The sequence below is a fragment of the Rattus norvegicus genome, chromosome 17 (assembly GCF_036323735.1).
Source record: "Rattus norvegicus strain BN/NHsdMcwi chromosome 17, GRCr8, whole genome shotgun sequence".
NCBI classification, from domain to species: Eukaryota; Metazoa; Chordata; class Mammalia; order Rodentia; family Muridae; genus Rattus; species Rattus norvegicus.
In genome coordinates, this window is record NC_086035.1 from 57415712 (window position 1) to 57441562 (window position 25851).

Sequence of the window (25851 nt, forward strand, 5' to 3'; positions counted from 1 at the left end):
CATTAAGACATGGCATTTAATTAATTAGTAACTGCTGTTGCTCTGCTAGGGACTGAAATCATAGCCTCCTGCATGCTAGTCAAATTCTCTGTCGCTGTCAATTTCTGTTGTTGCTTTTAAAGTGGCCATTTTAACAAGTCAGAACTACATATAGATAAATGTAATTTTCATAATGGCCTTTATGCTGGGAGACTAAAGCCTGCCTGGTGTTTATTTTTTTTTTTTCTTCTTTTTTTTTTTTTTTTTTTCCGGGGCTGGGGACCGAACCCAGGACCTTGCGCTTCCTAGTCAAGCGCTCTACCACTGAGCCAAATCCCCAACCCCCTGGTGTTTATTTTTAAGTGGCATTTGCCTTAAAACATTTGCTGATGAGGATAGAGACACAGCTCGGCAGTGACAGCACTGGTGCTCTGGTAGAGGGCTCAGGCTCTATTCCCAGCACCCATGTGGAAGCTGGGGGTGTGGTGGGAGGGATGGCCTTGCCAATATAGAACTGTGCCAGACAGTTCTTATCATCTACAATGGAACCAAATTGTTCCCTTTCACACTTACGTTTTGCTCACAATCCTAGAGGTTAAACACAGCTTTGTCTTGGATGCAGCTGGGTGTCTGCATCCTCTACAATAACTCCTAACAGCTTGGTGGAGCTTGTCATCCCATGCCTAACAACACAGACATCTGCGTGCAAATCTACTAGAGCACAGTCCTGCCCCACTGCACAACACAGCTTAGCCATCTCCCTTCCTGAACACTCAAGGCGAGCAGCCCATTTCCTCCCCTGACAGACAGCCTGCTTTCTACAGTGTCTGTCTCTGAGCTCAGCTGTGTTCTCAAAGCAGCAGCCCAATTGGGCTCCGTATCACATAGCTCTCAGTGTGTAGCATGTTGAGCATCCCTTGTGCCTAGCCTATAAATTAAATTTGATCATACACACACACACACACACACACACACACACACACACACAGGAAAGAAAGTGGTACAGTGTCAGCACTGTCCCAGTTTCAGACCCCCTGGAAACATGGGGCACGTTTCCTCCATATTGGGAAGTGCTATAACTCTGGTCTTCCGTCCTATGATATCTGACGTATGGCCTTTAACTCTGCACGCCATCCCTCTGGCGCAGCATGTGAGGCAACACAAATTTCACCTGACAGCTGTCTAAGCACAGAACCCCTGAAGCAGGCCCTGGTTTAGGTTTGCCTCACAGTCCAATCCCTGGAGCCCTTTCAAGGGCCCCTCCTCAGGAGAGTGGGCAGATCATCCGCTTAGTCTCTTGGGAGACATTCCAGGTTGTCTGTGCGTGCCTTTGAAACTGGATTTGGTTTCTATTAAAAGAAAATGTCTTCTGATCTAATTTCTTCTAAAAATTTCCCCATCCTTGAGCAGAAACAAAACAAACAACCCTGTCCTTTCCCACATCTGCTTTTTCTAAAGGAAGAACTCCATTGCTCTGTTGGGATACAGACATTTTGGATCCAAGCGATCATTCCTCATGCTACTGTTAATGTTGGGGAAATAATGACCAGGCAAAGTTTATATCCTGTTGGAGGCAGAAGCAAAGGGAGCCAGTTCTGACTGCATGCAGGTAGCCTGCGTCGGGTGCACCTGTTGCCAGTGGACCGAGCATCTCAGAAAAGATGACTGTTGAGGCCGCTCAGACGGCTTAGTGGGTGAGAGCTCAATCCCCAGGACCCACATGGTGAAAGGAAAGAATTAATTCACATACACAGAGTTGTCTCTGGAATGTGCACACCAATAAACGTATATACAAACAAATAATAATAGTTTTTAAATTCAAAAGACGACTGTGATATTGTATCCACCAGCTCTGTGTTGCCTACGAGAAAGCCAGACCTGTGATGTGTTCAGTCACAGTACTCGGGAGGCAAAGGCAGGTGGATCTTTGTGAGTTCAAGGGCAGCCAGGGCTAAATAGTGAAAGAGAGAGAGAGAGAGAGAGAGAGAGAGAGAGAGAGAGAGAGAGGGAGGAGGAGGAGGGGAAGGGGGAAGGGGAGGAGGAAGAAGAGGAGGAGGAAGGGAGACCGAGGGGAGAGAGAGAAGCTCTCGAGCATGAAGCCTCTATTTTGGGAGAAGCAGCCCTGGGTTGGTGAGGGGCAGAGGGAGAAGAATGGGAGTTTAGGAGAGCAGCTACCTTCAGGGAAAGGTAACTTGAATTTTTCTTAAAAATATTTTTAATTTTATTTCATATTTTTCATATAATACAATTTGACCATGGTTTTCCCTCCTTCAGCCCTCCCCAGATCCACCCCCCCCATACCCATCCAACTTTATGTCCTTTCTCCTCCCTTTTTAAACATATGAATGGTTTGCCTGTATGTATGTGTGTGCACTACGTTGATGCTTAGTCGCACAGAGGTCAGAAGAGGGCGCTAGATCCCAGGAATGGAGTTGCAGATGGTTGTGAGCCACCATGGGAGTCTGAGAGCCAATCCCAGGCCCTCTGCCAGAGCAACTGCCCTCAACCACTGCCAAGCCATTGAGTCATCTCTCTAGATTCCTAGGTAATTTTATTTCTTGAGGCAGAGTTTTGTTTCCCCTCCTGGTCCACCTCACAAACCCTGGAATTTGAGGCTTGGACCACCCAGCCTCGTTCCTGTGATGTTAGGTGTCCTGCATACCAGGCAAGCACTCTACCAACTGGGCTACATCCCCAGGCCCCTTAGAACAGTTAAAGACAAAAGAGAGACTATGGACTGTGCTCTCTTCAGCCTCCAGCCACAGCCGGGGGGAAGAATCATAGACAGAGGGGGTGCAAAATTCAGGAAAGGCCCCTAAACTGATCTAGTGCTTGGGAGAGGGAAGGAAGGGACATGGAGGAGACCAGACAAAAGCGTCAGGGAGGAGTGTGCTCAGACCTTGCAGAGCCATGGAGAGAAGCCCTTACCTTTAGGGAGTGCAGCTAAGCACTTGGCATCAAGGCCTCTCCGGTGGTTGGCAGGTTCTTCTTTATCATCCAAGGAAAACTCTTTCTGAAAGCTAAAAGTCATCCCATTAACGTTGTATTAAATTAAGACCAAGGTTGAATACCGAGCAAAAGAAAACGCTAAGCAGTAAAACCAGGTTTCCGTCCTGCATAAGTGTGTGTTTTATACTGGTGACATTTTTCATTTATTCGCGTTCCTCTTAATAGGATAATCTGTGATGTGTGTTCGACTGTGCAATTACACTGGCACGAGCAGCAGCTTGGTGTGTGGTGGGGAAGACCCCATTGAACCTGTGAATTGTCTTCCTTTATTCAGACGGGCAACACCCTCTTGATCCCGGAACAGATGAGTATGTTAGGTTAAACCACCCAAGCCTCAGTCTGTTCCTCAGAAGGCCAGCAGCTTGTTGAAGCAGTCCTGATGCCTTTTCCAGGGTTAAATTATATTGGTATTACGTGTGCCTTCAGGCCACCAAACAGAGGCACAGGCAAAGGGGAGGAAATACCCAGGAAGCCTTGTTATGAACACAAGAAAGGAAAAGAGAGACTGATAGAGGAAAGGGGGCATGTCCTGTCACATGTACGGACCCTAACCCCAGCTACGAACCCTGCTGTCTCCTCAGGACTCCATGGACACACAATCTGGAGGGATCTAAATGCATGGTGACTGGCCTGCCTGCTTTGTGTTTGTTGCTGTGTTTTTAATATTTCCGCCAGGGCTGGCTTCTTGCTAATCGCCCATAGGTAAATTAGAAGCCAGGGAAGGTAAAACGCCTCTGCTGCTGCTCATCTTGTGTGTACACAGACCCTATGCTAACAATACCTTTTACACTTGGTGCCCTGCCAGGTAGGCCACTATGGTCAGGTCACACAAAATAATAGTCCAGGCTTCTGAAGTCTGGTGTCCCATTCAGCCAAGGTCACTAATCCAATTTACACTCTTCTTATCCTTGAAAATAATACCTACCTCTCTCCTCGTCCTTATCTTTTTTCCCTCATTTATCAGCTTCATTGCAGTTAAGATAATCTGCTAGGAAAAGGTTAGGGAACGAGCCCAACGTACCATTAATGACAGGCCTAGACATGGCCCATGGGGGAGCCAAATACTAGGTTTGTACTTTTGTTAACTGCCATCTAATTCACTTTATCTTTAGATGTGCATGGAATATACCAGAGACTTTCATGTAAGGTATGTTTATAAGATCCACTCTCCAATTTCAAATGCAGAGTCGGATAACTCGCTACTACAATGTGAAGGAACAAAATCGTTTGTAGTAAAAGTGCCAGCGTCACAATACATTAGGGACAAGAGCATCTGAGGGGAAGGGAGGCTGGCCTAGGGGTCAGCTCCTCCTAGCACAGTGCAGTACAGGTTGAGCCCCACCCCAAGCGCATCTGGGATGACTGCACGTGCATCTAGGATTGTCTGACTGTGGCCTGCGGCAGAGGGCCCCGTGCAGCTGCCTGCTGTGCTACATTCTTTCCCTTTTGCATTGTTTTATCTCAGCAATGAGCAACAGGGTCTGACAGAAGGTAAATTAGATCAGTATCCACAATGCCCTGAGGGGAAGAAAACTGCAGGTGCAGTTGAAAGAGAGGTGGTTAGACTAGAGGAGAACTCACAAGGATGGGCGGGCGAGTGATGCAGACAGGCAGGGGAAGAAAGGAAGATGGGTGTGGGGGAAAAATGACCGAAAGGGCAAGAATAAGCTTTTTCCTCATAAAAAAAAAAAGTAAAAAACTCCCTAAGGGCAGATTCAAAAGACAGAGGAAGATGAGAGAGAGAAACAGAGCAGTGGCACCTGCTAAGATGGCAATCAGTTACAAATGTCACAAGCACATGGTTCTATTTCTCAACGGGTTCCCAGAAAGTGTGGAGTACAGAAGAATTGATATTGCCTGGGAACACTGCTAAGATATGCGCGCGCGCGCGCGCGCGCGCGCGCACACACACACACACACACACACACACACACACAGAGGAACTGAACCTGGTATTTTGACAGGCTATATAGGAACTGTACCATTGAGTCACACCACCAGCTTATACCCGTGCGTGCGTGTGTGTGTGTGTGTGTGTGTGTGTGTGTGTGTGTACGCATATATGCATGCATGCATGTATATGTATATATGTATGGATTATATATAACTAAATAATACCTTGAGGAAAAACATACTGCCAAACAAACTCAATGGGCTAGAATCTAAGAGCTTGAGAGGTTGTGCACACAGACAGTTCACTGGGAAGCATTTGCCTAGCATGTGTGTGAGGCCCTAAGTCCCACTCCCAGTCTGTAGAAGGAAAAGGGGGATTTAAGGGATCATCTTAAAAGCCACCACACATCTCCAAAAACGTATGAGCCCTCAAACACAGGCCACGTTACCTTGCAGCTTTTCTTTGATGTGGGAATCCCAGGAATCCTAAGTTCTTTTTGTTGAAATCTAAGGGGAAAGAAATGGCATGGTGTTAAAACAGTTACACAGTGGCTTAAGACATTTCAATGGGAAAAGGACATTATCAACCAAATAACAAAACGGACAACGTCTGGGAAACTCCTTGCAGAAATCTTGCATACCAAGCTCTGGTTTGCTTTCCTCTCTTCTGAAGAAGCCTGGACGCAGCTCATGGGTTAAACGAATATCCGACATCCTTCAGGGCCATTTCAATTGTTATGGCAAAAAGAATAACTTGAAACAATCAAACACTAAGTAACAGCTACATGGGGGTGGGGTATAATTCAGCAGGTTGGGTCAAGATAGCCAGAAATGGTGATGTAGTTTGCCTGGGAGAGTTGAGGTTCCTGTAGAGAGGGTGGGAAGGTAGGAGGGAAGAGCAAGGGCTACCTCGCTACGTCTCTTCTGTTTTCTTAAAATCTAGATAACAGCACATGTGCATGGTGCGTGGGTAAGCCTGTGCCAGGGCACTGGTGTGGAGGTTGGAGGGCAGTCAGTTCCCTCATTCTACCATGTGTGTCCTTGGAATTGAACTCGAGTCATTGAACTTGGCAGCAAATGGTGCCCGCTGAGCCACACCGGCGGGCAGTCTCATTTATTTCGAAGACAGGATATATGAAGCAAAGGCAGCTGGTAACAATTCCATACAGGAAAGTCACACATCCAGGGTGAACGTGTTAATGAAAACCAGGCAGAGACAGGATTTATAACAGTTCTCACAGCCAGCATCCGCTCTGCAGTTATAGGCAGTGACCAAACACAAGCAGACTCGGGACAGAAACTCCTTCCCCCAAGGAAGTGCCTTTATGGTTTACTAGTTGGGATCAGAGCCCAAGGGGGGAAACGTACAGGCTACAGCAGATGCCAACATTTCTTTATCCATCAAAACACATATCAAGTCCTAAAAACTCGAAATTACGGCCAATATGGAGGCACTGGAAAGGACGTGTATAAGTCAATTAGACATCCAGGCTTTTGTTCCAAGTATACAAGCATCTCGTCAGAACAATCTGAAGAAAGACAATTATGACCAAAGGGTGATTGAATGTTACGAAAGGAAGTACCTGAACTGTTGTAGCCTAGTCCCAATAGAGTACTTGTGCTGCGAAATATCCTGGCACCTCACTTTTGTTCCGACACCGTACTAACTATGTAAAAGCACTCAGTCCACAGATGGGAAATGCTTGTCTTTCTCCGGACTGGAAAGGAAGCCCAGGAAGAGACAGTGTCCTCTCCAAACTGTCCCACATGAAGACTTAAGGAAAAGAAGCTCACCCACCACTGTCTGCTGGAAATAAGTTCACACGAAAGACATGCAGTTTCAGAAAATATTTTAGGTACAACTTGGCATATTCGCAATCTGATCCAAAGTTTGGAATCTAAATTAGTAACGTTTGCTGTATAAAAGCGTTTGTGGCTTTGCAATAGAAAGATAAAAAGACGTTTTCCAGCAATTGCATGCTGTAGTTAGGAACTTCGATAGTTAAAGCATCGTTTCAGACAGTTGCAGGACTAGGCGGATGCTGGAGGATACTGGGTTCCGCAGCATATTAGAAAATGGATACAGAAATGAAATGCATGTTCCATATCCTCCCATCTTACCTTGTTTCTCAGAAAATCTGAAGGCTCCCAGGCAGCTAGAAAGCCCTGGGCTTCTGATCATGGCTGTACACAGAAGGCTGGGCACTATCAGCCTGATTTGACAGTTAATTCCCAACCAGCAATGGCCTTGAGGCCGTCTAAGCAAAACTGGGTTGCAAATTTCCAGAGTGCGGGGCTAGTGTGAGCAACCAGGCATGCGTGGCTTTGAGCTCACAGTGAACACAAAGCAAAAGGCTGCAGCAAATCAAACCCCTTCATCAGATTACAAGCAGAAATTAGAGCTAGAGATGCTGCTGTCCACAGAGCTCCAGCAAGGGGCATTTCGGATTATGCTACAGCCAGGCAGGCCACAGGGTATCAGAGAGTGCTTTGCCCAGTAAGACAAGGCTGAGACCTAAGTATCAAGTCAGTGTCGAGAAGAACTCTCCCACTTTTCCTAAAAACAAATAGCCCCAAGTAAGCAAACTCCACAGATGTGTTGGGGTGCGGTGAGGTGCCTAAGTGTTCCCAGGCTGCCCCATGCTTGGCTTTGGCTGAGCTAAATAAAATATTTCGCTTAACCAGGAGCCAAACATTCATACTTAATAAGATTTATAAGCAACATATGAGCAAAACCGTGGAAAAGAAAAGGCAGATAGTACCAGGAGAGTCAAACATTTTAATTTGAGGCAGAAGCCATTCGGCTTTAGCAATAAGGGGGCTGCCTGCCCTGTTCTAAATGCAGCTTGCATCATGCAGACTCAGATCTGTATGATGAATTTGGGAGAACAATGGAGAGTAATTAGAAGTGGGTTGTTTCCTCCCTACAAATGGACATTAAAGAAACTCACAGGAAACAGGCTCCATCAGAAGGTAAGGAAACGAGGCTGAAGAGATAATCTGCTTACAGAAGACAGCTTGGCCAGATGGAGCCATGGCACCAATGGGGAGTTGGCTGAGGTCATTGTTGCCCCAACCCTATGCATAGGCAGGGACCTTGAGTTTGTCTGCCTTTGAATCTTTGGTCCTGAACATTTACTTGTATCTAAGTGGCACCCAGTAGGTTGGCAGTAAATATTTGCAGAGTGACCATATAAAATAATGGGATAGTGATTTCTGAAAGTTAAAAAGAGCCTACCATCAAACCAGATCAGCTTAAATACCAATACACTCCTGCTGAAAATGGAGAACCAGTGGATGGACGAATGGATGGAAGGATGGACAGATGAGTGTGCTACTCTTTGAAATTAAAATGTTCCTCTACATTATCATGTAAAGGAACACTTGGTTGCTAATCAGTGGCACTGTTTGGGGAGGTTATAGAATGCTTAAGGAAGGAGGTGTGGCCGGCAGAGTCCACTGAGACATGAGGAGGCTCAGATATACAACCCACATCAATGGATCCCATTGTGCTTTCCTGCCAAGATGAACTGTGTGCTCAGGAGCTGTGATCCAATATAAATCCCTTCTCCTTTAAGTTGCTTCTGTCAGGTATGTTACCACAGCAACAAGAGAAACTAAGACAGTGTATACTACTACAGAACACCAGTGGTCAGGGGCCTTGTGACGTTTTCTCTACATGCTCAATTATCTCTTGTAAGCCTAAGAAGAAATGTGGTAGATAAGGTTTGTTAAAAATAAAAGTTTGGAGGATAAAGCCCATGGGGGAACTGTGTAAGTGCTGTGGATGCAACCAACTGTTGGGGAAATTGATGTCACATGAACTCTGCAGAGTGGAGGAAAGGATGCCTGGGGGCCAGAATTGTTGGCTTCACCTATTAGTCCCAACACAAAGCAGATTGATTCATGGAAGGAAGGAAGGAAGGAAGGAAGGAAGGAAGGAAGGAAGAAAGGAAGGAAGGAAGGAAGGAAGGAAGGAAGGGAGGAAACGAATGAATGAACGAACTTCATCTCTAATAAAACAATGGGTATAAAATTTTATCTACTACTAGTATTCCACTTGTAGGAAACCAATTGAGATCAAAGAAACTTACATTTCCTGTCAATAGAAACATCCACAAGTGACGGGGAGGTGGGAGACAGGGGATACTTGCATGGGGAGATAGGAGGAATGCTTGCTGTGGTATGACAAAGGGCAGCTCAGCGCACTACTGTGCTCCAACTATGGAGGCTCTTGTAATTCAAGAAACAGCTGTCCTTGTAGAGGTCTCTCCCATGGAGGAGAAATGGAAACAATCCCAATCAGAAGGAGAGTAGCAACTATCAACTGGTAGGTGGCGGCTCTACTTGTGATGAGGTGAAGACCTGCACCTGTTATATCTTCACTTCATGCTTGGTGCTTGCCTCCTGGACCCACTGTATCCCCCTAAAGCCTTCCAGGGAGGGCCTATGGTAAGACATGTACAGACATGCCTATGACCCCATCTGCAGACAAGAAAGCTGTGATGGACGATGTGGAGACATTTCCTGGGAAGTCTATTCACCACAGCAAGTGAGGGCATGGGCAGACCAAAGAGAACACTTCCTCCATGTTCATCTTGCTGTGGCAGTAGGTTGACAGACCTCCTGTACAGGGAGCATGAGTGAGGTGCTATCCACAGATCATGGTGCAACATAGGTGGTTTCATTACCTGGAAGTTCCCTGACAACTCATGGGATGTTATCTACCGAAGAATCCCCCAATCAACTGTTCCTTTATAATATAACCCAGAAAGGGACCTTGTGAGGGTCCTCATAAGAGAGTGCTAACAGGCATGGTCCTCCAACAGTCTCCTGTGTGGGGGGGTCACAGATGCTTTGATTCAAAATGGCAGTGGTTTTGTCTAATGCAGAGGACTATGAATCTATGGGGAGATGGGTAAGGATACTTGCTGTGATATATAACAGATATAATATATAAATACCTATGAATGGATTATGTTAAAAATGTTCTTCCTTCACTTTCACCTTTTTCCCTCCCTCTGTTCGTTCCTCCCTCCCTCCCTCCCTCCCTCCTTCCCTCCCTCCCTTCCTGCCTTCCTTCCTTCCTCCCCTCCAAAACAGGGTGTCTAGAATCTCCGGCCAGCCTCAGACTCACTCTGTAACCTAAGGTTGAAACTGAACTCCTAAACCTTCCTTCTCCACCTGTGGAATGCTGAGATTACGGGCAAGTATGACTTGTCTAGTTTATGCACTGCTTGGGGTTGAAACTAGGACTTCATGTATGCTACGAAAACATACTAGCCCTGAAAATGTATTTCTAAAAGCCAAATTTTCTGGAGAGTGGAAACAACAGAGGGGCCGGCAGTGAGGTCAGATTTGGGTGAGAATGCTTGTGGCTTCTCTCTCCGTTGCACAAACAAATGGTGGTGACTGTACATTAATCGTGTAGGTCTGGTACTCCTGTGACAGCCTTGTGATGCCACCTTGCTCCTCTCCATGAAGACAAAAGCTCGTTCAGCTTTCTGGAAAACTGAAGTGACTGGAAATGGACACCACAGAATGGTGTGGAGCAGCTGTCCAGATACACACCACCCTGAGCTAGCAACAATGTTGAAAATAAAGATGTGACACAGTAATGATTTTACCACAAGCAAACACAGGCTTGTAGAAATGATGGCTGGCTTGAAATTCCAAGTCTGAAGACAGAGCTTTATTGCCTCACAAAGGAGTATGTTGTATGCCAGAGCAACAGTAAATGCTGTTCCCCTGTTCTTTGGTGGATTTTATTTATGTGCTTAATCTGAGGTAGAAAGGCCTAACTTGAGGGAGTCCCACCAGTGGGAGCCCATTTAGGCTCCCTCATTTCCCTGCTATCACATTAGAGTTCTTCATGCATTCCAAATTCTAGTCCAATTTCCCCACTGTGGGCTTCCTGAAGTGCTCAGCAGATTCTGTCCCATAGTAATATTTCGTACAAGCTGCAAATAAAATTTTACCTTCCATCATGCCGTAGGGTAATTTGAAACAGGCTATGTGTGCAGGGATGAAAGGGCGGAAATATTTTCAACAATAAGATATATTACAACTCATAGCTACCTCCTTTATCAGATGTGTTGAAAGAAAACCATGCCAAACTTCTTATATAGCAAGATACCTTCTTTGAGGTAAAGGCTTACACTGAAATCTTCTTAAAGATTAGTGTCTTTAAAATAAAACTTCAAAGGAAAAGTGTCAGCAATTGTCATGAAAATCAAGTTTATAGATTTCAAGTTGAATTAGGGTCTCTTACTACTGATTGGTGGGAAGAAAGGTTCGGGCCCCTCAGCAAATAGACAAGGGATTCCCAGAGTAAGAGCAGAGGAGCAATGGGAAGTTCATGCTTAAAAAGCACCCTGGGGATAAGGGTGCAGCTCACCAAGTCACGTACCTGCCCAGAATGTACAAGGCTCTAGGAGGCATGACTGCCAGGATCACAGCATGAACAGAGGAGTAAAAGACATTAAATGAATACTGAAACACGCATACAAAGCAACATTATCTAGCCTTCAAACAGAATGGTGTTCTGACACAGGCTACATGGGTGAACCCCAGCTCCATTTATTGCACGGCTCCATTTATTGTTAAGTTCCTACAAGAGTCAAATGCAGAGTCAGGGAGGAAAGAGGTCCAGGAAGAGGAGGTGATCTCTCAGGTGTGTCCAGAGGGTCCAGGGAGCACTAAGAACACATGTAACCGTGTGAAGCATGAACACATAGTGGTTCTGCAACAGGACTTGGCCAATAAAGTCCTAGCAATTACTGGGCGGAATATAAAATACTATGACACATGCAGCAGCTTCACTGAGGAAGGGCTCTCACGCAGCAGGAGTGCGGACACCATCTCGGTTACCAAGAGAGGTGGAAAAGGTTTCACTGCACCCCACACCATACTCACTACTTCATGGTTTTTATATGACCAGATGCAAGGAAACTCCAAACTATCAGGAGGACTTTTATGAGTCTGAGTCAGATGGTGAACATACGTGATGGATCACAGATGTCCTGGAGCGATAGGAGAGCGAGTGGAAGGAGCTTTGACTATAACTGGGACCCTTGAAGGGCACCTCACAACACTGGCCTAAGATTAGATTATACAGAAAAATGTCCTTGTTGGGTTGAAATGGTTAGATGTGTCTATACAAACAAGAATGTTAAGTGGCTCTCCAAATCACATGCTTGTTAAACGTGAAAGCCTTCTCAGCCCAGCGGGATTCCAGTAAAGTCCAAAGTTGCAACATCAGTATAAAAGCAGTGTGATGCCCAAACTCAGAGGACAAGGGATTAGAATTGTGACGCTTCTGGGAGAAAGTTCTGGTGAGCACACTTATCTACGAGGGAGCCCGAGAGCAGGAGCTGGGTGTGCAGGGCACGCCAGTTGGAAGCACAGCTTGGAGCAAAGAGGTAAATGGATCCTGTCAGACCACCACGAGGAAGCAGGGAGGCTCTGGGCAGTCTCTGAAAACACCAGAGTCAGCTCTCAAGTTCAGGAGAAGAAAGAAAACAACTGAAGTCTAGACTCCCATCATCTGTTGACACAGAGCTAAAATAGATCCTGTCAGGTTTTCCGACAGGGGAAAAACACCTAGGCATGGAGACCTGATAACCCAGCATTTCTTCCTATGTGCCTATGTGGCTCTGGGCCTACAGACAGTGAGATGGAAAGACATGTAAAATCAATCTCTCTCTCTCTCTCTCTCTCTCTCTCTCTCTCTCTCTCTCTCTCTTATCTGTCTGTCTGCCTGCCTATCTGTCTGTCAGTCTGGCTGTCCACCCACTTAACCCTCCATCATCTATACTCCCTCTCTCCCTACTTACCTTTCTTTCTCTCTCTCTCTTTCTTTCTCTTCCTTCCTTTCTTCCTTTCTCCCCCCATCAATCATATATTCTCCTCCATAGGTATTCGTGACCCCGTGGTCTTGGTTGCCATCACATCACTGGCCATCTGAGGCTGATGCAGCAAAGCGTTGCCCAGAATGTACGGAGGATTTGGCGTTGTGAGACTGAGGTGTGAACTGGCAGCTGGTGTCCCATTATGGGCAGAGCTTTTCTAGTTCACTCAGCATCCCAGCCCAGTTGATACAGCTCAGTGGAAAAGCGCTTGCTTGTCATGTGTGAACTCTGGTTTCCATCCCCAGAGTTGCTTCATTCTTACATCCATGGACCTTTCCTGACTTCAGCAGTGTACACAGTCAGTTCTCCGTACTCCCAGACCAAAAGTGTAGTCACGCCTGTGATGACCTCTGTGCTGAACCCCCACAGACTCTTGTTATTACTACCTGTGCTGGTTCGTCTTATGTCAACTTGACACAAATTAGAGCTATCTGAGATGACGGAACTTCAAATGAGAAAATGCTTCCATTTTCTTATTTTGTGATTAATGTGAGGAGGTCCTAGCCTATTGTGGGCAGTGCCATCTCTGGGCTGTTGGTCCTGGGTTCTATAAGAGAGCAGGCTGAGCAAGCCACGAGGAAAAAGCCAATCAGCAGCACTCCTTGTGCCTCCAGGTTCCTGCCCTGTTCGAGTTCCTATCCTGACTTCCTTCAATGATGAATAGTGCTGTGTTAGTATAAGCCAAATAAACCTCCCCCCACTCGATTTCTGGTCATGATGTTTTGTCACAGTAGTAGAAATCCTAAGACACTACCTAAACAATACAGTGTAACAGTTGGTTACATCTAGAGATGATTTAAAGGAAGGTGTGATTAAATTAAGTAAGAATACCATGAAATACTGTGTAAAGTATTTTAGCATCCTTGGGCTGGAGTCTCCCCTGGGAATTCCGGAAACCAGTGTCTGAAGGATACCGGCCTCTAAGTGACCAAGTGAGCTGCTTCCTTCCTTTAGTGAGTCTGCAGACTAGAAGAGACAAGCTAAAGATACATTTGTAAACAAAGTACCAAGGCCCTCAAACCCCTGGTTAAGCACTGATTCTTTTGAAGTATTGTTCTTGCTTCCTGTGGGCCAATCATTTATGAATCCCACCCTACCCTGGAGCAGTTCTGGATAAGTCCGGGGAATCTTAGCCCCACCCAGGGCCTCTTTGAAAGAAAAGCTACCTTTGCTACAGGGTTATTGTGAGGATCTGAATCCTGAAAACAGGAATAAATTGGGAACAATGTATCCCAGAGTCTGTGAGCTATCTGTCCTAGACAAATAGATACTTAATATTATTATTGCTTTTGTTCTTTCAATGTACTTTGTAGTAGTTAAGATGGTTAAACACAATTGAACAAAGCAGCACAAATCAGCTGTTGATTGACTTTCCTCTCTTTGAAAGGCAAAGCATGGTCTGGGAGTGGTGCTCACTGGAGCCCGGAGTGCAATACCCAGCACCCCAAACAAAAACAAGAGAAAAAAAGCAAAACTTTGTAAATTTACCCTAAAAGGGGGCTATTCCTTAATATCCAATCTTTCCTTTTAAAATTTATTTTAATTTTCCTCTATTATTAAAATTTATTATTGTGGTTGTTGCTGCTCATGTGTGTGTCTGAGCTCAAATGCTAAGACAAACTGTGCAGAGATCAGAGGACAACTTTACGGCAGCCACTCTCTCTGTCTACCTTTATGGAAGAATGGAGGTGAAACTCGGACTCCCCAGGCTAGCGCTGCAAGTGACAATACTGAGCCACCCCCTCACCCATCAACATCTGTCCTTCCCCACTGAGACTAAACGCATGAGAGTTTGCCCAGCATCCTTGAGGTCCTAGGTTTTACAGCTGCACACCTCCACTCCTGCGCCCTAAGGGTGACAAACATCTCTGATAAAGTCTGTAGAGTAAATGAGTACAAGCTACACAGTAGAAAAAGCCTTAGCATGCCTGCCAAAGAGCCCACAGACCCCTGTCGTTGTAGAGCGCTATAATTAACTGAACGGTACTAGGCCATGTCTCCAGGGTGTGGCCTCTCCAGTTTCTCACAGATGAATCCACTGCAGCTGGCCCTGCCAGCCTGTCTTCAGACGCCAGCCTCCCGGGGCTGCCTAATAAGGTCATCTGCAAGTTGACTGGCTGGCTTATAGGTCACCCACTGTTTACCCTGCAAACTGGTGCTGGCAGACAAAGCAGCAGCCTACCTTTGGCAGACAAAGGGTTACTCTTTGCCAAAACCTTTAAAAGGGTTGCACTGAGATCCATTATTATAACAGAAACTCCTCCCAGCAGAGGATGGGCCTACTTTAACTATTGAAGTAAGGGTTCCTTCTAAAGTGGCCTGAAGTTTTAAAAGGAAACTTCCTTTTCTGACTTCCCCCAGCCTTTTGAAGGTTCATCTTTAGAACTTACGTAGTATGCATTTGTCTCTAGGCAGTTCCCTGACATCAAAATAGCAACCTACTGTGGCAAAGACACACACATGTCCCAGGTGCTTTACAACTCCCTGGGTCAGGTGCAGCCAACAATATAGAGTGTTGCAGAAAATAAGCTAGCACGTGCGAAAAAATGCATTTCTGTACTTCTGGAGAAGGAAGCTGGGGTGTTGATCAAAACGACAGAAAACATCCATTATTTTGGTTCTAATAAGATTCAGCTCAGAGCCTCCAGGGCCAGGCACTTGCACTGCTATAAAAGGAGAAGACGTAGCAGCAGTGTGCTGCTCACCACTCCGTACAGCATTGGCCGGCCGTCTGTCCCTCTGTCATTCAGCGGGCATTCCACTCTCGGGCTCGCCAGGGTTCACACATGCCCAAAGCTGCTAAACTGTCAGTGGGGTCTCACAAGAGATTCAAAACAGGGACAAAGTTGGGAAAGATAGGTCAAGGAGACAGGAACACATTCAGGGACAGAATCTTGGGGACTGGAATTCAGAGTGCCCCACAGGTCCATTCTGTAGGCGAACCCCATCAGCTCCATGGCTGTGCTCTTCTTCCATCACTGCTGTGTCCGGTGTGAGCAGTTTGGCTCTGCTCATGTATATTATCACATATATCATATATCATCTCTATAATTTCCCAGTGACTCAATAGTTAGTGTTTGGTTTCAGACCCGGGGACAAGTGACTGTTGTGCACATTTTACATATCAAAGCAGACCTGGCCTCCAGGTCCTCCCAGCATCCCTCAGTCCCTACCTGGCATACCCTGTCCCCAACCCTAAACTTTCCAGCCCAGATGCTGGGCTGCCCTTGCCCAGAGGCTCTTCCCTATAGAATCCAGACATTTTGGTTCCCCTCTCTCTCCTTCTCTCTCCTCCCTCCTCTTGCCTCTGTTTGCACACACTCTTTCTTTCTCTTCCCCCTCTCCTCTCTCTTTTACCAAGGCGACCTCCCCAGCCTCCTTCCTTGAGGCCTGTGCAAGAGCAGCTTCCCGATATGCCTGCATTTAATGTAGTCTATATCTGACCTGAAGTGGCTCACTTCACTGGCAGAGAAATAACTTATCAGTTAGTATGCAGCAGATACTCTTTGCTCTCTGGGAAACAGAGTTTGTGAGACTTGAGACAGCACTATGAAACACAGAGGCTTCTCACATACTAACACGTTAGGGGTTAAATGTTAAGCCAGCTTCTAGTTTTCCTTAATCTAAGGTTTAGTCCAATAAACCCCAGGGGATTCTGGGATAGAGATGACTGGAAATTTCTGTCTAGTTCTCACCATTACAGACTCCACCCCTGAGCAGTGCACAATGGCATTGTAAAACATGGCCACCAAGAGTTAGTCAGTCTCAATACTTCTTTTGCTCACAGCTTTGACCATGACGGAATAATGTACTTTGGGTTTTCTAATTTAGGCAAACCAGGCAATAACCACATCTTCCAAGCCGTGTGTTTCAGTCTCCCTTGAGGTCTGGTTAAGAAACTCCATTGCCCAGGTAACAGGTTGAAAATAGATGTCGGCTTGGTCACTCATTAGGATTTAAATTTCCATATAAAAACATGGAGATATGTGGGTTTTGTTGAGGCCCATTACCTCCTCCTGTCAAAAGCATAGAATCGATATTCTACCTCTCAGTGGAGACTGAATTACCCAAATCATTACACACTTTTGTCTCCTCCCCTTTAGAGTCAATCCAGCTGCTCCTGCCAATCACCCAGCCAGGGGTTCGCCCCACAGGAAAACCAGTTCACCTGAAGCCAGTCAAGGGGATGGGAGGAATAATTATTTCACTAATAATGTTACAGACTGAAGCATGCAGGTCCCCGCAGCACTATGGCCTGCCCATTCGAACATAGCGTTTCCTTTTCCTTCAGGTACTGGTCGATGCCTCGGAACGCTTTTCCTGACACGCTGTACTTTCTCACTGTTTCCCTAAAGCTTCCTGCCTGCAGCCCTCCTTCCACCACAGCTCCAGTGCTGGACCTGCCTGCTTTCATGGGCTTTCCCTCCAAAGGACTGGCTTTCTTGTTCTCCTCATTTCTCTCCTCCCAAGAATGACCGAGGCTGATTATCCAGGGGTTTGTTTTGCCTTTTGTTGTTGTTGGTTTTTTTTTTCTCCCTCTAAGTCTAATAAAACTGTCCTTAGGCTTCCTTTTGAATCTATTTCTAAATTCTTATTAGTGAGATGAAGAAGCCAAAATGGAACTCTAGTTTCCCAGATGACAGTCTGGGGATGCACATGGAGTGCCTCAAAGGTCTGCGCTTCATACCCAGAAAGTATTGGCTGGCTTCTGTGGCTGCCTGAGTCCCAAGCAGTTAATTCTTCAAGCATGCGTGGGCATGAAAGCCGTGAGTGTGTCCCTCTTTCTCTTCGGAGGCCAGCGATGTTAGATTCTTCACTGGCACTTGCCCCAGGCGACAGAGAAAGAGAATTTATCTACTGCTTCACATTTTGTGCCACAGCTCTGTCAATCAAGACACCTCAGAGTCAGCTGGGCTTGCAGCAAGACCAGCATCTACCCAACCATCACTCACGGTCCATCATCAGAGCTCAGCGTCTCTAAACAAAAGACAGCAGCAACGAATACATGGATGTCCAGCTCCTTGGGAGGCAGGGGTAGAAATGCAAAGACTGTTTGGCTGTAGAGCAAGTTCAAAGTCAGCCTGGGAACCCCCATTTCAAAGTAAGAAGTTAAAAATAAAAAGGGAATGCGATGTGTCACTCAGTAGCACAGCACTGCCCAGCCTCTTCAAGGTCTCAGGCTCAGGTCCCAGTAGCAAATCAAACAAAATAAAAACAGAGCTGATGAATTCTATGGCTCAGTGGATAAGAGGGTCCAAAAAACAACAACAACCAAACATGAGAACTGGGTTCCTATTCCAATTCTGGGTTCCCAGCACCAATGTCAAATATCATACGCAGTAAACTCTGGTGCTGTGAGGAACTCACACAGGAGGATCATTTGGATCCAGCAAACAGTGAGCTCCGGACTCACTGAGAAAGCCTGTCCCAATAGAATGAAGTATGGAGGGACAGAGTGGACACCAGTCTCCTCTTCTGACATCCACCTGTGTTCATGGTACCCGCACACATATATGCACATGTGCTGTATGTATACAGGCATATACCATATACACACTCCACACATTAAATAAAACCATCAGCAAAAGGCACAAAACCATCCTTGATTTTTTTTCTAACTCACTGTTATAACACTAGGAAAGAAAAATCCCTTCTTGAAGTCCTTAACAAGGAAAACATCATTACCCTCTCCTCCCGAAGATGGGAGGCATCCTGATAGGCTCCCACACAACTGCTCTGCACACACCTGGCCGTCCAAGGCTGGAACCTGGTACTGGGGTGGGAGGTGTGGGTACAGTCACCGTCTATGCAACAGGATAATGCCCCCTTGTCTCATATTCAAACTGCACAGAGCAAGGGACTTTGTCAGGACCCTTTCCTGTTTGAGGCAGTAAGGGGGCTTCTCTGTTTTAAGGCATGCATTTGGCCTTTTGACTTTAGAGCAAGGGCTGTTTAATACGGAGTAGATGTGTTCTTAAAATCAGACCAAAGCAGACCTCAGTGTGGAATTTGCCTAACATGCACGGAACTATGGGCTTGATCTCTAACACACACACACACACACACACACACACACACACCACACATATACACAATACACACACACACCACACCACACACACACATACACACACATACACACAACACACACACACCACACGCACATACACACACACCACACACACACAAACACACACCACACACACACAAACACTCACACACAAACACACACACATACATACACACACACCACACACACACAAACACACACCACACACACAAACACTCACACACAAACACACACACATACATACACACACAACACACACACACATACACACACACCACACACACACACATACACACACATACACACACCACACACACATACACACACATACCACACACATACACACCAATACACACACATACACACACAACACACACACATACATATACACACACAACACACACACATACACACCACACACACACATACACACACACATACACACACACCACACACACACATACACACACATACATACACTTACACACACACATACACACATACACACACACCACATGCACATACACACACATACACACATACACACACACAAACACACCACACACACACAAACACACAAACACACACACATACACACACAACACACACATACATACACACACATACACACACACCACACACACACATACACACACACTTACACACACACATACAAACACATAAGCACACCACACACACACACATACACACACATACCACACACACACACCACACACACACCACACACACAAACACACACCACACACACACAAACACACACATACACCACACATACACCACACACACACACACACACACACACACACACACACACACTTACAAAAAAGGCCCACTCATTGTTTGCTGTCTATTTATAAGAGTGTTATTTTTAAACACATTATCAGGCTATTTTCATGGATGTATTTTTAACCCAGACACATGCTCACCCTGTGCTAAGTTTAAAATACACCGATACAGCTCTAAGATTTCTCCTGAAGCACTAAGTTAACTCAGTCCCCCTAGACACAGCTAAGATATCCAGCCTAAGGTACTACCTTTTTTTTAAAAAAGAATTCCTTAAAAAAAAACAAACAAAAAACAAAAAACAAAAAAGAACAAAAAAACTTAACTGCACAATGTTGACCCCTAGTGGTGAAACAAACTTGATTCTTTTTTCTTTTTCATTTCTTTTTTCTTCTTTTGCATTTCCCAAAGTCAATTCTACAAATCATAACAAATCTGGAGGTGAAGACACTTGTTTAAGACAGTTTGGATATCTCCAAGACATGTACAAAGCTAAAAACTGGAAAATTTTGTTACTTATTCAACAAATATCCCCAGGGCACTCTGTTATATGGCCTGGGTTGGGACACAGAAACCCTGGTTCCAGCAACAGGCTCATATACCAAATGTTAGTATGATGCCCAGAATACCACAGGCCTTGTATTCACATGTATGTGCAATGGATTTTGTGTACGAGAACCACCAAACACTCAGAGTGTCTTGATTTCATGTTTCTAGTTTATTTAGCAATCTGACTTCTCCCACAGTTTCTCACCCCACCCTCCTCTAGTATCCTGTGTTCTGAGGGATCCAAGTGCAATCTGAACCAAGAGGTTTCCTCAGCAGCCAAATAAAAGGGCGTCTCCTTGTTTAACCATGCATATTATAAACTAAAACATTTACAGTTATAAACGTGAAACAGTCTCATAAAAGAGTAATAGGTCTCCCTATAAAAACTGACGTATGCAATAAACGTTTTGTATGCAAACATTACAAGTGTGTGAACATTGTATTCAGAGTCTCAAGTCTGAGAAAGCACGATGCCCAGACTCTAGGACATCACCTCGCCTCACCGATCAGAACGGTAACATTTTGGTTTTCAGGGGTAGTATAGGGATGCCAATGAGCCGACACATGTGAGTCCTCATGGTGCAGGTCTTTTAGCTGTGACATAGGACAGCAGAGAAGGCTCTCACACTAGCAGGGAGCCCTAGACAGGGTCACGTGAAAGACTCCAGCAGGCTCTGGCCTCATGTGTGAACCCACCAGCTCTGGCGATTGCTGGTGTCCATTCTGAGGATGGGGTGTGTATCTGGCTTTCATTGTTGCTGGTTTATTATACTGAACCTAGAAACTACTTGTACGCTCATGGTATGTTAAAAGATGTCTCTAAAACACTACAATTTTTAAGTGTTTATGTGTAATGTGCACATTCTATCTGTCAGAGTATTACAATTTTCAAATAAAGTCACTTCAATATATGACAAGGGGCCAGGAAACCCAATATATCATGAAAGCTGAATGTGGCCGGGCAGGGCGGCACAGGCTGGGCAGGGTGGCACAAGTCTTTAATCTCAGCCCTTGGAAGGCAGAAGCGGTGTGGATCTCTGTGAGCTTGAGGTTAGTCAGGTCTACACAGTCAAAACTGGTGCTAGGGAGAGCAATGATGAGTGCAAAATGAAAGCAAAATTGTGTGTGGGATCTTCTCAGAAGAAAGCACTTGTGCCACAGTGCGCCACTGCTCTTTGCGGCCCGCCGTGGGGCCGATGAGGTAACCTCTGACTCACGGCAGCTCTCTGCCATCATGCTGTATTGAGTGACCACTTGCAGGGACTGCCTCTGCACTGCACAGCTGCCATTCAGTGTCACCCTTTGTCTCTAGCTGAGATGGGTATTGCCATGCTCAGAGAGCCTCAGAAATCTTGTTCAGGAGCTGAGCTCCCTCCCCTTCTCTGTACGGTGAACCATTTTTATGAGTGTTGTCACATGGTTAGGCCACCTGTGTGAATACTGACATGTTCCACACATGAGACAAGACAGGCCACATGCCCCTCCTCTTCCACAGATGGTCTTCCTGGGGAACGCTGCCCCATGCCCCTTAGCAGAGAACCATCTGCACCTTGGCTTCCTTAAGTTCTTTTCCCTGTGTACACAGATTCTGGGGGAGCATATGTTAGAGCAGCTACCTTGCAGAAAAGATGCAGGAGGAATGGGGTGTCATCTAGAGGTGCCACATGCAGCTCCAGGATAGCCAGCCAGAGGTCTCCATCCACGACGGAGATCAAAAGTCAACTTGTGCTTTCTACAGAATGCTTGCTAGGTAGGTATTAATCAAAGCACAGCTCACTTCACATTCAGGCCACAAGAATGGACACCATAAAATATTTCATAATTTATACAGAGCTTGGTCGACATGGTTTCCTTGATTCCTGCAAGCCAAAAGTTCAGTGCCACCATCTTCATGGCACAGATGAAAAACGGGACCCTCCAGGGCGGGAGGTTTAAACACAGGGCTGGAGACAGGAATGGAACAGTATCCTAATGAGGAACCGGTGCAGCCCTGCTCATAACTGTGTTAGTCACACATGGCAGTCAGCATATGGAAGCAGCCCGAGAGTTCATTAAAGACCGAGTAAGCAAAATGCCAAAGCACATGTTCAAAGAAATAGTATTCAGCCCTAAAAAAGAGGAAGGTTGCAGGCTGGGGGGGAGGATAAAGCACCTGCTGTGCAAGCATGAGGACCTCAGTTTAGACCCAGAGGACACAGGTAAAGTCAGATGTTAGCATTTATCTATAATCCCAGCATTCCTATGGCGAGATGGGAGGCACAGACGAAGGGATCTCCCAAAGAGCACAGACCAGCTAGCCTTGTATTCACATCGGTGAACAAGAGACTCCATTTCACACGAGATGGAGAGCAAGGACTGAAACCCAGTGTTGTCTACTGACCTCCACACCTGCACAACCTGTCATGTGTATGCATGCAGCACATATGCACACACATCACACATCACACAGACACACACAGACACACACAGACACACACAGACACACACACACACACACGCGCACACACACACACCTCTTTTTTTTCCTAGTTAGAAGTCCTATGTTTAGCCCTGACTGTCCTGGAACTCACTCTGTAGACAAGGCTGGCCTCTACACTCACAGAGATCCATCTGCCTCTGCCTCCCTAGTGCTGGGATTAAAGGTGTATGCTACTCCTGTCTGTCACTACACACACACTTTTTAAAATGAGGGTAATTTCAATGTACTTCACTCACAGAATACATAAAATCTGACAACAAGCCCCAACAAACCAGACACAAAAGACCAAGACTACATCCTTCACAGGGACCTGAAAAGGACACGAGTTGAAGTGGCAACTGTTGCAGGTGGAGCAGAGCCACTGAAATGCTATTGTTTAGAAGGTGGGACAAGAGTTTTGACTTTTCCAAGATGAAAAGCGTCTGCTTTGTGGTGATGGTGGCACATTACACACGCATGTCACACCATGGACGTGTACTCCTTTCATGTGTAAGATGGTGAGTTGCACATCACACATATTTTGTTCCCAGTATGAAAAACTGGTGTGAAAAATCCAGAGGCCCCTTGAGAGCTGCAGAAAACACCACACGTTAACAGGTTAAGGCTGAGCTAAGGGTGTGGATGGAGAAAGGATCCCCGGCACCTACAGATGATCTTTGGGCCCCTGGGGTGAATTTATAAGCAGAAGGGGCTCAACAAGCCATCAAAACCTGTCTCTGCTGTCCCTGTTTCTGTAGGGAAGTGGGACACAGGACAGCACGGAACCATGTTCTAGAGCAGTGGCGATGATAAGTTCTGGGAGGGAAAGCCTAGAATTGTAGCTGGGGCCAAGCAAAGCGAGAGCCATGCTGGACTGGAGGGACGGCTGGGGGTATTTGCTACTCTTGCAGAGGACATGAGTTCAGATCCCACCACCCATATTGGGCAGCAACTCACAGCTGCCTGTAATTCCAGCTCCATGGAATTGGCCTCTCCTGGTCTGTATGGGTATCCACAAGCATGCGAACACACACATAATAGAAATACTTGTACACAAAACCAAAAGTAAAACAAATCTTATAGTTAAAAAAAAAAAGAGCACAAGAGAAAGAAGAGAGATTGTCCCTGCATTCTTCTGGTGATAAATTTGGAACACAAGCTCACGCACTCAGGAGCCCAGCCAAAAGTTAACAGTGTTAGGCACAGCTGCCTCAGGCATCCTCCTCAGAACACAATAGCCTCTCACCACCGTTTCCAGCAGCAGCTTCAGCGACCTTTCAATGGAGGAGAGTGTTTGGGTAGTCCTTGCCAGCCAGTATGTCATCTTGTTTAGCGTTAGAAATATTTGATCGTGATAATTTGGCAAAGGGAAAAGGTTTTCTATCACAACAGCGCTTCATCTCTGCAGAAACTTGCCCAAGCAAGTCAGACATGGCGAGGACAGGTCCTCTGCAGACACCCACACAGCACCCTCCTCCATCTGCCCATGACCTTCACTGGGACTCACAGGAACTAGCCTGGACCCCAGGCCAAGCTCCAAGCATGGCTTTTCCCCTGTGGCTCTAAGGCTGGAACCCAGGGCCTCCCCACATGCTAGGTCAGGGAATCCTCACTGAGCTATACCCTGCTCAAAAAGCCTCTGCTGTCCTCCGTGTGTTCTTCCTTGTTTGTTCTTCGGTCTTCTTTGTTTCCAAACGTGTTGTGATCCTCTAGGCAGAAGTAAGAAGAAAACCAATTCCCTAAAACCTGCTAGTCAGGATTTGGTTGACCAGCAGGGGAATGCAGTGGGGCAAATACCCATGGGGTGGGGAGCTTGTCAATCACCCATTAAGCGGAGATTATCCTCCTGCACCTCAGCTCTGGTCAATGCTTAGTCCTAAGAAGTTGCTGTTGCTTCTAACCGGAGGTGGTGAGTGGTGAACAGCTAGAAATTAGATTCAAAGAAAAATACTGACAGGGCCCTCATGATAGCTGTCTTTTCAATTTTATTTTATTTTATTTATTTTAGTGTGAACTCAGGTGGCCGCTTGGCAGCAGGCTCGCACATTTGAAGAGGCACCTCCTTGCCCATGTGTGCTCTTTCTGTACAATCGCTTTCCTGGCCCCATTCCTCCCCATCGCCGATGCGCATAGCTCATGTGCTAACTTGAAAGGCTCGAGTTTTGTTGCGGTTTTCATCCTCTGTCTCTCAGAAACATGTTACAACAATCATGGGCATTTTGTCATCCAAGAAAAACAGCGAACAATAGCAGCGTAAACATGTTTTCCCACAAAGGCAGGGAAAGTACTGGTCCTGCCTGCCACAGCTCTTTGTGCACAGCACTTTCCAAATCGCTACACGCCGGGTTCCATCTGAACCAACGAGCACAAGGAGTTTACCAAACCCAAAGCTGGAGGTAAAAGTAAAAACACAAAAGATGAAAAGCATTGCCGCGGCCGCCGACACCACCACCACCTGCCGTGGGGGCGCTGCTGAGCTGCGGTGGGGGCGCTGCTGAGCTGTCTGGGAGCTCCGTGCACTGGAAGGCATCTGACCCTGAAACAAGTTTAAGCGGAGCCATTCCTTCTCTTACTCTATCCCCTTGGGCTCGATTCAGGGTAGCCTTATGCTTGGGGTGTAGTTATGCAGGGTGCTTGTGGTGGTTTGAATATGACTGGCTCACAGAGTGGCACTATTAGGAGGTGTGGCCTTGGTTGCTGTCGGGGTGGGCTTCGAGGTTCCCAGGCTCAGGCTCTGCCCAGTGTGGAATGAGATCCTCCTCCTGGCTGCCTGAGGAAGACAGCAGGCCTTGCCAGGCTCTCTTTAGGTCAAGATGTCGAACTCTTGGCTTCTCCAGCACCAAGTCTGCCTGCAAGATGCCGTGCTTCCCACCATGATGATAACGGACTGAACCTCTGAACCTGTAAGCCAGACCCAATTAAATGTTTTCTTTTACAAGGGTTGCCTTGGTCATGGTGTCTCTTCACAGCATGAAACCCAAACTAAGACAGTGGTTCTTGCCACAGGCCCACATGGAGATAGAACATGTGCTATCCCACCCCGATGGAAACAGTCAACTTCTGATACACTGTAGGTGATACTTAATGAAGTGGGATACCGATTGGGGTGCAGCTCAGGGCAGAGCATTAGGCCCTGGGTTCAGTCCTCAGCAACACAGCAGAGAGAAAAAGCAACAAAA

At 46.2% G+C, this 25851-nt stretch overlaps 1 protein-coding gene across 21 annotated transcripts in view; it reads right to left on the reverse strand.

Moving 5' to 3' along the window:
* The window catches only part of Svil (supervillin), a 195599-nt gene that overhangs the window by 71802 nt on the left and 97946 nt on the right, over positions 1-25851 (reverse strand). For all 21 annotated transcript variants that reach the window (NM_001108416.3, XM_006254030.5, XM_063276626.1 and 18 more), the window contains 2 exons: positions 5331-5388; positions 2908-2999 (listed from right to left, as the gene is read on the reverse strand). The gene's annotated coding sequence lies outside the window, so the exon portion shown is untranslated. Of the gene's footprint in view, positions 1-2907; positions 3000-5330; positions 5389-25851 lie in introns of those variants that run through there.